General features: G+C 44.1%; 1 protein-coding gene across 1 annotated transcript in view; it reads left to right on the forward strand.

Annotated features, from left to right (window-relative positions):
- The first annotated feature begins 1,400 nt into the window (after positions 1-1,400).
- LOC144826522 (uncharacterized) overlaps positions 1,401-14,014 on the forward strand; it is a 592,534-nt gene continuing 579,920 nt past the window's right edge. Inside the window, exon 1 of the mRNA XM_078684945.1 lies at positions 1,401-1,574. The gene's annotated coding sequence lies outside the window, so the exon portion shown is untranslated. The remainder of the gene's footprint in view (positions 1,575-14,014) is intronic.

The following is a 14,014-nucleotide window of genomic DNA, read 5'->3' on the forward strand; positions in this document are numbered from 1 at the left end:
CCATTGCTCCCCACTGTGCTGCGATATGTTATAACACCCGTTTGAATGTTAGGAAGTGCTATACAGAGTCTGTTTCGTGCACCTGCCCCACTTTTTAAACAAGCATTGGCAATACAATAGGTGTCGCATTTATACAAGTTTGAGCTATTGACATTGCAAATGACAATGCCTTTTATTTTTGTTTTTAAAACATAAATAAAAGGCATTGTCATTTGCAATGTCAATAGCTCAAACTTGTATAAATGTTAGACCCATTCTATTGAAAATGCTTATTCTCTTTTTTGCTGAGGGTCAAACTCTGCGGATGAGGAAAATATGCGCTGGGGCCCCAAAGTGCCACGGGAGCCAGAGAGGGGTCGTGGCAGAGAGCAGGGAGGAAAGGAAGCAGAAACCTAGGGCAGCATAAAGGTGAATGTGACAGAAAGTGCAGGAGACAGAGAGCACATGAGGGACAGTGCACAGTGAACCCCGGGAGTATAAAGGGTAGAGACAGAGTGGGTGGAAAGACCTGAATAACGCAGAGCCTAGCTTCAGAAACATTTCTATCTACATGTTATATGACATCTCTTTATTAATGTAATAACTGCACTTTCACAGTTGCTTTATTAACCTTCTTGCTTCTCAAATTTGCTTTAAAATGCACCATTTACCCACTCTGTTTTCAAAATTTACACGGGGGGAACCCCCCCCTCCCCCCTGAAGCCCACTTAAGATGTTCGGTCACGCTTGCTGCGCTCTCCCGCCACGGTGCACTCCGACAGAAAGGTTACGCCTTACCACTTTCAAATGTCACCAGCCACCACTGCCTGTGATCCATTTTGTGTTACGTCTGACCCGTTTCGTGTTACGCGTTATTCAGGTCTTTCCACCCACGCATATTTCTCCCTCTTATCGAAGTTGAAATGTTGGCATGTATGCACAGAGTCCCACTCCCAAAATACAGATCAGGGACACATTGTATGAAGCACAGAATGTTGATTCACATGCTGTAAATTACGCCCTCAATCACTCAGCCCACACCCTGAATCACTTAGGACACACCTCTTCTAAGGGATTCTTAACGTCACTTAAATAGCGAAGGCCCTTTTAGAGACTCCCTACTTTTTCCATTTCACGTAAGGCACTGATTAATGGTAATTGTGGGTGACAACTGCCTATCCTTCACTACCAAGCGCATGCTTTTTTTAAAGTTTTGCTCAGTTGCTCGATAATCATCAGCACCGCCTCTGGAGTAATGCAACGCTGGTTTACTCTATGCCCGTCTTTGCAACCCCAATACGGAACGGTGTCTCAAAACTGGCACATTGATGGTAGCTGTGTCGAGGGAGGACTGAACTTCCGTATCACGTGATTATACGTCGTTGCTAGCAAGTTTTCCTCTAATAGGCTTCTCGCATTACATGTACACGCTGAAGCTAGGCCGTAGGTCGTATGTCATGCGAGGTTGCACGGTTGCCAAGGATCACTTCTCTAAAGTACGCTTGTCACTCCCGTTCACCTACTGAAGTTGGTTAGAGTCGAAAACCAAAGCGAAGGATATAGGGCTTTAAAGGCCATCTGTCGGCAGGTCGGAGGTAAGGGCGAGGTTTTCCGATCTATTTTCTTTCATGCGTATCGGTATGTACGTAGGTAGCTGCGTCTGCTTTAGAGGCAGCAGCTCCTTTAAGAACAGCCCCAAACTCAGTGGTCTTCCCCTACCTTATGTTATATTTAACTGCTAGTAGTATGTAGATTGTGTAGGGGACACTTCTAGTAGCCACTAGTTCATAGTTATTAATATTTTATGTTTGTTATGTGTGACATTTCTAAGATGTCAGTGTGGTACTAGTGGCATTTTACTGTCAAATGTGTAACGTTTTTTTCATAAGTAAATGTTTTCTGTTACTAGGATGTGTGGAGAGTGGTCTTCGGTATTTCTCAAAACGATCAGTCCTGTTCTCCCCTTTGCATCTCTTACCTCTGCAGTATCTCACAATGAGGTCCCATTTTTCCCCACATCATTTTGAAATCCTCCATGTGCGTATCCTGCATGTCATCTCCTATTTGTTCATAACTTTCGTTTCACTCTGTGCTTCTGCACCACACCTCCACCCGTTCTCTCTTCCCTTGTCTGTAGACACATCTTTTTCTTTATATCTGTGGCCGTCAGTGTTTTGACAGCTGTGTGTGCATACCTTTTTCACAAACTCATCTAAAATGGTAATTACAAATGGCAAATGTGTTAACATTGCTCTGTGTGGTATGCAAATAGACCAAGTACGGGATGAGATTGTACCGTTAACAACTGTATCACTCACTAAAAGGCACTATGAGAAACTCTTAAGACCTATCAACTGTGCCCAGTCTTTCACACCCACCCATAACCTGAACTTACCCAGACACTTAGATGCGAATTGATTCAGAGTATGCACTATAGAAGAGTCATATGTTGAATGGAAAAAAAAGAAGTGCAAAAAACATAATGTCAGAACCCCTTTCGGAGTGCCATGTGGCACACAGGGGCTACTGGGCCCAACAGTGGTGGTTGCTGCCTTTTACTCCTGATGTCCCAGAGCCCAACCTACTGTGTATACCGCTTAGCTAGGCCAAGTACCTCTTGTCTCTCGGTGGTAGCTGTGGCCGAGTAGTAAAGGCTCCCTTGGGGGTGGGGGGAGGAAACGTGGATGTAGATACAGGTCAGTGGACATGACCCACACACCGGTAAGTTTAAGTGTCTTCAATATCTTCAAGACTAGAACCACCAACTCCAACTGCTGATCTGCCTGTTCTCCTGGTCAACTGTATCACACAAGACTCTACCATGGAGATGGAACAACCAGGATCATGCAGCAATTGGAATCATTACAACACATCCTCCCCTTACAGGGAAAAAAACAGAAAGAAAGAAAGAACAAGGAAAAGAAAAGTAGAAATAAAGAGAGAAAAACAAGAGAGTAATGAATATAAATTCTCAAACTAAGTATATCAAGGCAGTTAAGAAGAAAAAAAAACATCTTCAGGAAAATCAATACATTACATAGTTATCATAGCGCTTAGGAAGACAACGTATCCTGGAAGGAAATCCTCTTGAATGAAACCTAGAAGAGGGATCAAAATTGAGCAAGGCTGGATCAGGCGTACCATCCTGACATAAGAGAAACCTGGGCTTGTCATCCTGGAACTTCACTCGGCGAGACATGCTCCACTTACCACCATCTTGAACTGTGACCACATTCTTATATACATGAGTAATCACAAAAGGGCCCATGAATTCAGTAACACCCTTCCTATGCCAACGCGGTTTCTTGACAAGCACCCACTCACCAATCTTCCATGTTGTGATTTTAGTCAACTTCTTAAAGTCGAACCTCTCCTTGTACCTACTTTGGTACAATTTGTTCCTGCCATCCACCTCCTTCTTATCCAAAACAGGACCCTCAATGAGCGGGAGCCACCCTGGATTGAGTTTGGACAAAGCAACCCTCCCACCCAGTATTTGGAAGGGAGACTTTTGCAAAATAACATTGATGGCAGTGTGATGTGCCCAACACGTCTCTCTTAAAACTTAATTGAGAGAGACTTTCATTTCAATCGCTCTCTGTACACACCCCTTAACTACTCTGTTCATGCGTTCCACAAGTCCATTAGCTTGAGGTGCATAGAGAGCTGTCCTCTGATGGACGATGCCATAATCACTCAAAAAACCTTGCATCTCTTGGGAGATGAATTGCACACACTTATCCGTAATGATGAACCTGGGGATGCCCTCACTTGTAAACTCATCCTTGAGAAAATCCATAACCACCCTGGTATTGACTGAACTAACACATCTGGTGGAAACCCACTTGGATGAGTAATCCACTAACAGAATCACAAACCTCTCTGAGGGATTAAGCAACTCAAAAGGCCCCATGAGATCCAACCCACGTTTGACCCAGGGTTATTGCTGAACCTCAACAGGTGACAGAGTTGCAGTGCTGGTGTTTTGAGATTTGTCACTGGAAGCCCATTGACTGCACTCTCTAACCACCTTTTCAAACTCACTGTCCATCTTGGGCCACCAATATCTTTCTTGGAGACGTGACTTAGTGAGGTTTCTACCTAATTGTCCTTCATGAGCAAGGTTTATGAGTTTAGGCTTAAGGGCATCTGGCGGAACCACTCTCTCACCTCACATAAGCTGACCCTGACAAAGTGTAAGTTAATTTCTAATGGACCAGAAAGGTCCTAACTCCGAGTCCAAATTCTTGTTGTCAGGTCAGCCTTCAATGACAAAACGTGTTATCACAGGATGCAATGGATCCACCAGCAATGCTTCCTTCTACTCCAGTTCTTGGATAGCAGGCTCCTTGACCCAACAAACATTAACAGAGTCAGAATCAAACATATCTCCACTACATTCAATTGGTATGCCCCGATAAACAATCTGCAGCTTTGTTAGCAGAACCAGGGCGATGCTGGACCTGAAAGTTAATTTCTTCCAATCCTTCGCTCCAACATTTCAGCCTTGGAGTAAGTCTCTCACTCTCCCGACAAGAGAAGATATGAACCAAAGGGCGATGATCAGATCTTACCAAGAAAGGAATTCCCCAAAAAATAAAACTTAAAATGTTTAACAGCCCATACAATAGCCAGAGCCTCCCTTCCAATACACGAATACTGTTGCTCAGGCTTCTTCAATGCCCTGGAGGCAAATGCATCAACTTTCTCGTTACCATCCTCGACATGAGAAAGTACAGCCCCAAGACCACAAAGGCTGGCATCTGTTGTCAAAATAGTTTTCTTTTTGGAATCAAAGTGACCAAGAGTGGGCATCTTGCCTATTGCATGCTTAACGAAAATGAAAGCTGCAGCACATTCCGATGACCAGTCAAAATGTGTTCCTTTCCTCAAAAGAACTCTAGTGGGCTCAAAAGTAGAAGCAAACCCTTGAAAGAACTTGGAGTAGAACTCAGCAAGTCCAAGGAAAGACCTCGGTAGGAGCTGGAGCATCCACAATACTTTTAGCCAAATCAAACTTCGAACGGATACTTTGACCAGATATAATGCGTCCCAAGTAAGTGACAGAAGACACACTGTTTTTGAACTTTTGTCGATTTACAGTTAATCCTTTGTCACCCAACCATCAAAGACCAGTCCTTAACACACAGTCATGTTCAGCGTCATCCTTCCCATATGTCATCCTGGAAAAACATGATGTTGCAAACCTCTCCCAAGACCATCTTCATGATACGCTGAAAGCAGGCAGCCGCCGAGGCTAAACCAAAAAGGCATTCTGATGAATTGGTAAGCCCCCAGAGGTGTCACAAAAGATGTAAGATGTTTTGACTCTGGTTGGAGGGGTACTGGTGGTAGGCAGAAGATAAGTCTAATACACTGAAGACCTTGGCACCACCAAGCATGCTGATCGACTTAGGAAGCAGTTGACAATCCACCCACATCCACTTGTTAAGACTTCTCATGTCAACACACATCCTAATACTCCTCCCTCCATCCTTCGGGGCCAAAACAACTGGGGCCAACCATTAAGAGGATTCGATCTCCTCAATTATACCAAGGGTCATCAGTCTCTTAAGGTCATTCCTTAGTGGTTCTAACATCATGTTGGGGTACTTTCTGACCTTATGCACTACAGGTAGTGCATTCTGCTTAAGAACAATTCGGTGTTAAAGTCCTTAAGCAAACCTAAATTGTCCGAAAACATTTGAGGAAATTACTCAAAAAACACATTAGAGGTTGAAGAATGGTCCACCAGCATAACTTGCTCTGATGGATAGCGAGCATTAGGTTTTAGAATTATTCCCAAGTCTCTCTGATGCCTCCATCCAAGAAGGTTGTCGCCATGCTTGGCAACATAAATCTTGCCAATTATCTCTCTCCCCTTGAAATGAATTTTCATGATGGCAAATCCTATGACATCAATAAGTGAACCACCATAGCTGACGGGGCTAATGTCTGGGGCAAGCAGTTGTGTCTGAGGAAATGTTTTGTCCCAGAGATCATTACCTTGCATAGTGAAAGGAGATCCTGAGTCCGCTAGGACCACGAATAACTTATCTCCAATCACCACCTCACATTCTGGCATACTGATAAGGTCTGCATCCACCATACCATCATCTCTAACACTTAAAATGTTGGTTTTAGAGGTGTTATTGGAGTCAACACTCTCGTAAGCATTATCCACAGTGTGTACTTTCCCACCAGACCTGCATACTCTAGCATAGTTGCCCTTTATTCTACACTTGTGGCAGGTAGTATTCCTTGCATAACACTGAGGGTAGTTAGATGAATGATTGTAGCTCCCACACCTGTAACACTTCATCTAAGAAAAGTCAGTGGAAGGCTTGGTCTTGGAAAAATCAGTGGACGGTTTAGTCTTAGTTCCACGTACAACTTTGGAGACATTATCAACGAAATCATGAGGAGTCTCCCTTTACACCAGTTCATGAATACTACTGGGGGTTTGAATATCTTCAGGAATAGCTTGATGGACTTTCATCTCTTTGACCCTACCAGAAGTGTTTTCCATCCTTCTACGATGGCTAGAGCTTCTTTGAGAGAAGGATTTTTGGATAAGAGCTTCTACTGCACTCTAGGACTGTTAGTGCTCCTAACCAGCGGATCACGTATCAGCGAGGTCACCAAAATCACAAGTGCGTGCAAGTGTTTTAAGAGAAGCTATGTAGTTCCCCACTTTCTCGTTGGGTTCTTGGACTCTCATAAAAAATGTGTGCCTTTCCAAAACTACATTGATACGAGGTCCAAAGTGCATTTCCAAAATTTTTATGGACATCTCAAAAACATCAGATGGTTTGCCATCACCTTCACCCACAGGAAACATGTCCATACTTTCATAAATGTTGCGCCCCACTATTCCATGGTTGTGAAGGAGAATGACTTGCTTTCTATGAGCCGAAAACTTTTCACCTCCTATGGCTACTGAATAAGAATCAAACAGCAATTTCCACCTCTTCCATGGTAAGAGAGGTTCTCCTTTCTCACAGAGAAATGCAGCAGGTTGATTCATAGAAGTAGCAGCCATGGCAGTTATTATGAGAAAAAGTGAATAAAAAAAAAATGGACCTGTCAGGATTTAAATTACACAGACACAACGATAAAAATGACTTCCCAATTCAAAAATATTAAAAAAAAAATATGGTTGGGAATGCAAATGAAAGAATGCAGCAGATAGTCAACGTGTAAAACAAACAATGAAGCAGAAAAAGATCCAAAGCACAGAGTCAATCAGTGTGTAACATCACGCAAAAAAGAACATGCAATTTAATAAAAATCCACAATCCTATATCCACATATAATAAATACCTCTGCCAGGATTAAATAAGTTTGAAAAATCCGCCGGTCGATGGTGATAAAAACCACTAAAATGAAGAAAATAAGTCTGTAGTGATAGACAATCTCCCGATGCACTGTTACCAAGGAGCTGGGAAGCCAAAATGGAGGCACGCACGTTACGCAGCATGCGTGCGTGCATGATGACGCTAAGGACTTGCAACGTCAGCAGTGCACGTCAGGAGTGTACGTAAAAAAGAATCATTGGAAAATGGTAAATCAGAGAAAAATCAGCCAAATCTGTCTGGAAAATCAGGTTACACTTCAGTGATGACAGCAAAATAATAGGAGCCAAGTATCTCACTTGTAGATAGCTACAATCGAGATGAAAGGGGAAACAGTTGCATGGTTTCAGCGAAATGGGGAAAGTTGGTGGCAAACTTGTCCCCCGCAAGTTCTCCTCGTCGCCAGTGTTGTAAAGACACACACACCAGTAAGTCTGTGTCTTTAATATCTTCAAGAGGAGAACCACCAACTCCAGCTGCTGGTCTGCCTGTTCTCCTGGTCAACTGTCTCACACGAGACGCTACCATGGAGATGGAACAACCAGGCTCATGCAGCAATTAGAATCATTACAACAGACTCCTAACCCAGAGTGCAAACAGCGCAACCAATAAATCAATTTCCAACCAAATAGTTGCTCTTATAAGAAAAGGTGGTATCTTATTTCTAATCCTACACATGCAAAGACATGCGATATTCAAATGCAATAACACAAGCCCCCGTGTGGGCGGGCTCTAGTAGGTATCAGCTGATTCCCGGGCACACCCTCCTTTGTGTAACATGTTCAGGGTTATTCCCCTTTCAGTGGTGGCCGACTCATCAGGGAATGCAAACTATTTGGCTGTACTCAAGAGTTCCCTTTGACTCTTCAAGATTTTGTCAAAAGTGTTCATGGTGCAACAGGACCTTCAGCAGTGAATCCCATGGGACCTAAAGGCCCTAGTTCAAGTCTTATCCACTCCTGCAGCACGGAAGCATTTGGTATTACAGACAGTGGGTGCTCTCATTACGGGCTGCTGGCGGTACATATCTGATCCTGCTCAAATAACTTGGGCTGCTCGCGGTACATGTGGCAGCGTCGGTGGAAGCAGGCTCATTCTTCACAGCTCACAGTGGTGCAGTAAGTCATGTTCTCCCTGGTGGGGGGAATTCAGTCCTTCGGCTTCCTACCGGGGTCCTGTGCTGGCACATAGCCCTCCTCGGCATCTTCTTGGTCCAAAGAGATCAGTCAGGGCTGATCCATCAGAGTGGCTAGACCCGCTGGTCACAGCTTAACTCTCATCCTGGGGCAAAGGCCTGAAGTCTTGTGATTTGTCCCCTCAGCCCCCAAAGGTTTGCTGTGGTACATTCTGGATGCAACACAGACTCTTTAGGCGGCCCCTCATAGCATACAGGGTCACCACTCAGGCCTTCACAAGTCCAGGCACGCTGGTCACAATTCTTCACCTGTGGCCTGATCTGGCATATAGTGTCACCGCATAGAGCCTGTGCAGCGCCGCACTCCACATCGTACCTGATGTAGGCCAAAGGTGAGTTAGCAGCAGAACATTTAATAAGGCAAGTAAGCCTGTAAGCCTTGCTCCAGTGACACAGGGTAAAAAAATTCTGTTCACTACTACTACTGATCACTAGAAGGTATGCTGCCTCTACTGCACTTGTACTGTTTGAACTCCTGGTGAAGACGGTAGCCTTTAATCACTATGAGCGTAGCGCTTTGGGTGCCCCTCCGGGTCCAACAACAAGACTACCATCCATGAGACAGGCCTATGTCATGCCGAAGCGCATGATCCGTGTTAGCCCATGACAAACATAATCAGTTGGACACTCAGGGCAGGGGTACAAGTCTTTACCATGCAGAGGACTTTTCCGTTCCAACGCAAACAAATCTTGAAAAGAATTCAAGATGAAGTAAAATGTGAATTGCAAACATTCACTGCATCACTGTCATGGTTTACCTTAAGGTTTTACCATCGCTGTGTGCACTCTGCAGAGAAGTCAAAAACTGGATGAATATGTACTCTAACCACCTGTCTGACCACCTACATGCATTGTAAGAAACTTTCACTGCCTTTAGCCTCTGCTCTAGAGTTTTCAATCATTCATACATCATAAACATCCATCGATAGCCTGAACTTACCCCTACATGGAGGCAACTCAGTTCACAGTACACACTGTACAAGAGTCCCGTTTCTTGAAAAATACAACAGACACAACATCTTCCGGAAAATGTAAATACGCTTTGGGAATGCAAGCTAAACTAACGTATTACCAAAGGCTTTATTTTAGCCTGTCTGATATTATTTAAATAGCTTTGATGGATACATTTATACTTTTTTCGATCTTCAATACTTTAGTCTTTTCTCCATTTACGTTCGGCGTGTTTTTCCATTTTCAATGATTCTGTGAACCAGGGTGATACCCTAGGCTTAAGTTTGACCCTTGATAAGGGGACCAAGGTGTTCAAGGTTAATGTGATTGCTGCCTCAAAGGATGTTGCTGCTTGATCAATATTCTCGGTACAAGATAAAGAAGGGGGGCAAAAATGGGCTGAGAAAGTGGTAGGAGTGACTTTCCGCCAGGGCCTTAGACATTCTAGCTAGCAGATCTAAAACGTTCTCCTGCAGGTTTAATCATTCTTTACTTTCAGGTGCCTCTTTTATTGCCTCTTATACTGTTCTCTTTGAGGAATACTTCCACCTTAACGACACTAGCCACATACCATTTCACTCTATATGGGACACGTTTAAAGCAGCATCACTAGGTTTTATCATAGATTATGTTCATTTGAAAATGAAGTCTATGCAATAAAAGTCTGCTTCCATTTTCACACATATAAAATCCTTTGAACATGATTATTATATAACTAGCAAGACGCACTTTGAAGCCTTGGTCACAGCTAAATTGTAACTCAACAAATATACAACCGAGCAAGCATGTGGTGCACTTCTAAAAGTAAACGCCAGATATTACGAAGGTAATAAGAGTGGGATCTCTTTTAGCTCAGTACTCGAAACACAGAGGAGAAAAAACAACTATTAAATCCATTACAGACAACAACGCTGTAAAATACTTCAGAGACACAGGTATTGCACACATGTTTTGCTTCTTATTATAAGGACATATATACTGCAAAACACATACCATCGGTAGACTCTCTTAACAATTACTTTTCTAATTTTAAACCCAGATAATTGCCACAGGTTGATCTCCCATCTCTAGACCTCCCACTTGAACTTGCAGACCTCTTTACAGCCTTACAGGATCCCCTAAGGGTAAAGCACCAGGCCCAGATGGCTTTACCGTCTAATTTTATCTTCAGTTTGCTAATTTCCTTTTACCCAAGCTCTTTAAAATACTTAATCATGTCATAACGTCAAGTTCTGCTTCTGGTTCTTTTGCAGAAGCCTTGATATGTCTAATTCCTAAAAAGGATCAGGATCTGCCCCAATACAACAGACCCATTTCCTTAATCAGTAAAATGTATGCCAAAGTCTTTGGACCTGATTATGAGTCTGGCAGTCCATGGATCGCAAGAGTCATGGTGGTCTGACTGCCGGATTACGACTCTCTGAGTCATTCTGCAGGTGGAGCGTTGGCTGCGCCAGGGAGCCAGAATTCTCTGGCGTTGGTGCAGGGGAGGGGCTATGCAATATGCTAAGCGGGACTGGCACAGTCCTGCCAAGCATATTTCGAGGTCCTCTACCGCCATCATTTTCATGGCGGTGACCCCGCCACGAAAAGCCTGGCAGTGGAGAAAAAAGGGAGCCACTAGTACCCCCATGCCCGCCCCCAAGGGAATGCTTTCAGGGGGGCACAACATGTGACACCCTGTCTGCCTGCGCCCCCAGTTCCAGCACAGCATGCACTTCACAGTCCATGCCGTGCTGGAACATTTTTGCCAATCCATTACAGTGGCCTTTATCAGGCCACCACCATGGGAAAAGCAAAAGGATCGTCTGCTGCATTAGTTGAACTTGTAATCAGGCGGGCGGTCTTTGCGCGGCTTTGGCAGTGCTGTGCCGGTGGAGAGCCAGGGCAGCATTGCCAAAGTTGAAATTAGGCCCTTTGCTCTTTGTTTGCTCAGTCACATGTTTAATATTATAGACTTGAACCAATCTGGATTTATTTCCATTAGAAATGTAGCAGATAACTGTCATACCTTTCTAAATATCTTTAACAAAGCTTCCAAGATCAAGATTCCTCTGCCAGCTTTATTACTGGCTGGAGAAAAGGCCTTCAATAGGGTTATTTAGTGTTTCCTATCAAAGGCCTTGGATTGGCATGATTTTGGCCCTAATTTTCATCGTATTAGAGCCATACTTTACTCCTTACCACGTTCTTTGGTAATAGCAAATGTTGTTCAGTCTCCTTTTTCAGGTCTCGCGTGGGCGTGGCAGCAAAGCTGCTCCGCCTCTGCGAGAGATATTGTTAGAAATGTTTTTCTAAAGGGGACTCTAAGCCCCGCCCCTCCTTTCAATTGGGTAGCGTCAGCGTTTATGGTAAACGCTGGCTTCCTAATGGAAAGGAGTGTTTTTGGGTGCCACCCTGACTGTTTTTCGGACAGCGCCTCTGGGCACCATGGCCTGGTTTGTGGCTTGTCGTAAAGATTTTTCTTATCTGCTTGTTTATTTTAACAAGCAGATAAGAAAATTCTTCAGTACAGCCCTGAAGCAGGCACGGAGCTGAGAGGCACACCGGGAGAACAGTGGGGTCGCGGTAGACTCTCGTGACAGTGAAATAAAAGGTTGCGCACTGTAGGTGGTCTGCTACATTCGTGCCTCTCGGGCCAGGTACAGTATGGAACCATGTGAACTTGGCCTTTGTGGAAAATAATTCACAATGAGATTAGTTACCACCACGCAGCTACTTATGCTGCGTGACACGTTTAGTCCGAGAGAGGGGGTGGGGGCGAGCCTCGGAATCCCACTGTTCTCCTTCAGCCACTCCAGGAAGCTTTGGAGGGTCTGTGTGAGGATTTTGTAACCTGACTCCAGGGACGGCCATAGAGTTTATATCCGGGCATTTTTTCTGTCTGTTTGCTCGGAACATACAACAAACGTATTTATTCTGTATTCATGTGTAAAGAACGGCAAATTGTCACTTTGGAAATGGTGGAGGTGTGGGTTGTTATTTTAAAATAAAAAGGTGCGTATCCCACTTTCCTAACCACTTTGCTTGACTGTCTGAGGATGGGCTTGAGGGGAAAGGACGTATTCCTATGCGGAGTCCCAACAAACAAGTTCATCTTTCCCCCTGTTGTATACGGTGCGGCCGATACCCATCTCCATTGTGGCGGGGCTGTATGCGCAATTGCAAAGCTCCCTCACCCCGGTACAGGAGACAATCCTCGGGTCAGACGCCGGGTCGGGTCGGGTCGCTGTCTCTCCGCCTCTTCAAAGCGGCGCTGACTACATACTAGACAGAGATCTGAGGGCTTAGATTCTCATCATATCAGTTTATTTTCAAAGCCATTACTTCCTTCCGGCAGCTGTAGGGTGCAGCCAATAATGGGCAGTGGCTCCTCACACGTGTCCACTCTTTCTAATGTATATAAAGCAATACCTGGTCGATTATTAATAGTGCAATGTCCAGTGGCTCTCAATATTAAAGTATTTTACTTCGCGCTGACGCTAAAAGGTGGTTTTAAATAAAGAAATGTTGTCCCATAGAATGGATTGCAGGTAGGACACAAAGAGGTGATCGGCTTACCTTTGCTTAAGCAATTTGTGCATGGTTTTGTTTAGATTGAGCTTCAAGAGCAAAGTGCTTCTTGATTGTAGTGCTTTTGTTTCATTGGGACTTCTGACACCTGATAGTTTTGTGTTTTTCTTTCATCACAAAATTGCCTATGCAATAGTTTGTAGTAGCAGGGCATTTAATTTTTCCTCTTTTCTTTTAGTTTTATATAGCGCGAACCTGATCCGTAGGAATCAGATCGCTTTACGTGAGCACCAGTTGCGTTACAGACGGACACATTAATTTTGTTAGGCACGGGGAGATTACGTGATTTGCTCAGGATCACAGGATATTGAGTGTCCCTGCCGAGATCAAACCCGGTTCCCGGCTTCGAGGTCGACCGCTCTAGCCGTTAGGCCGCATTTTGTTGTTGACTTTGTGTTGAAATAGGTTTTACAATTATTTTTCCCCCTTTAATCTACCGGACTAACAGCCTGATTCATCAAGGGGCCGTTTTGCGTGGCCCTAATAGCGAATCATAGCGACTCGCTATTGAGGACACGCAAAACGGTATTCATGTAGGAATTGCTAAATAAATAGCGATTCCTACATGTTCTCTAATTGCGAGTAGCAATTTGCTACTCGCAAAAAAAGGAATAACTCCCCATTCATTCCTATGGGCCAAAAGGCCCATAGGAATGAATGGGGAGTATCCCTTATTTGCGAGTAGCAATTTGCTACTCGCAAATCAGATAGCGATTTTAAGGGTGCCAGGGGTGTCCAAAGGACACCCTGTAGCACCCCTAAAATGCACATTTGAACAGGTGTTGCGCACACACATGTCCAAAGGACATGTGTGTGTGTAACATGCAAAAGAAAAAAATGCACTAAAGTGCTTTTTACACTATTTACGCAATTTACCACCAAGTCAGACCTGGTGGTAAATTGAGACCAAATATAGCGATTTCGCTATTTCTATTTGGTTGATGAATTGCATTTAAGGAAT

Source organism: Lissotriton helveticus, chromosome 3_2, assembly GCF_964261635.1.
Source record: "Lissotriton helveticus chromosome 3_2, aLisHel1.1, whole genome shotgun sequence".
Classification (NCBI taxonomy): domain Eukaryota; kingdom Metazoa; phylum Chordata; class Amphibia; order Caudata; family Salamandridae; genus Lissotriton; species Lissotriton helveticus.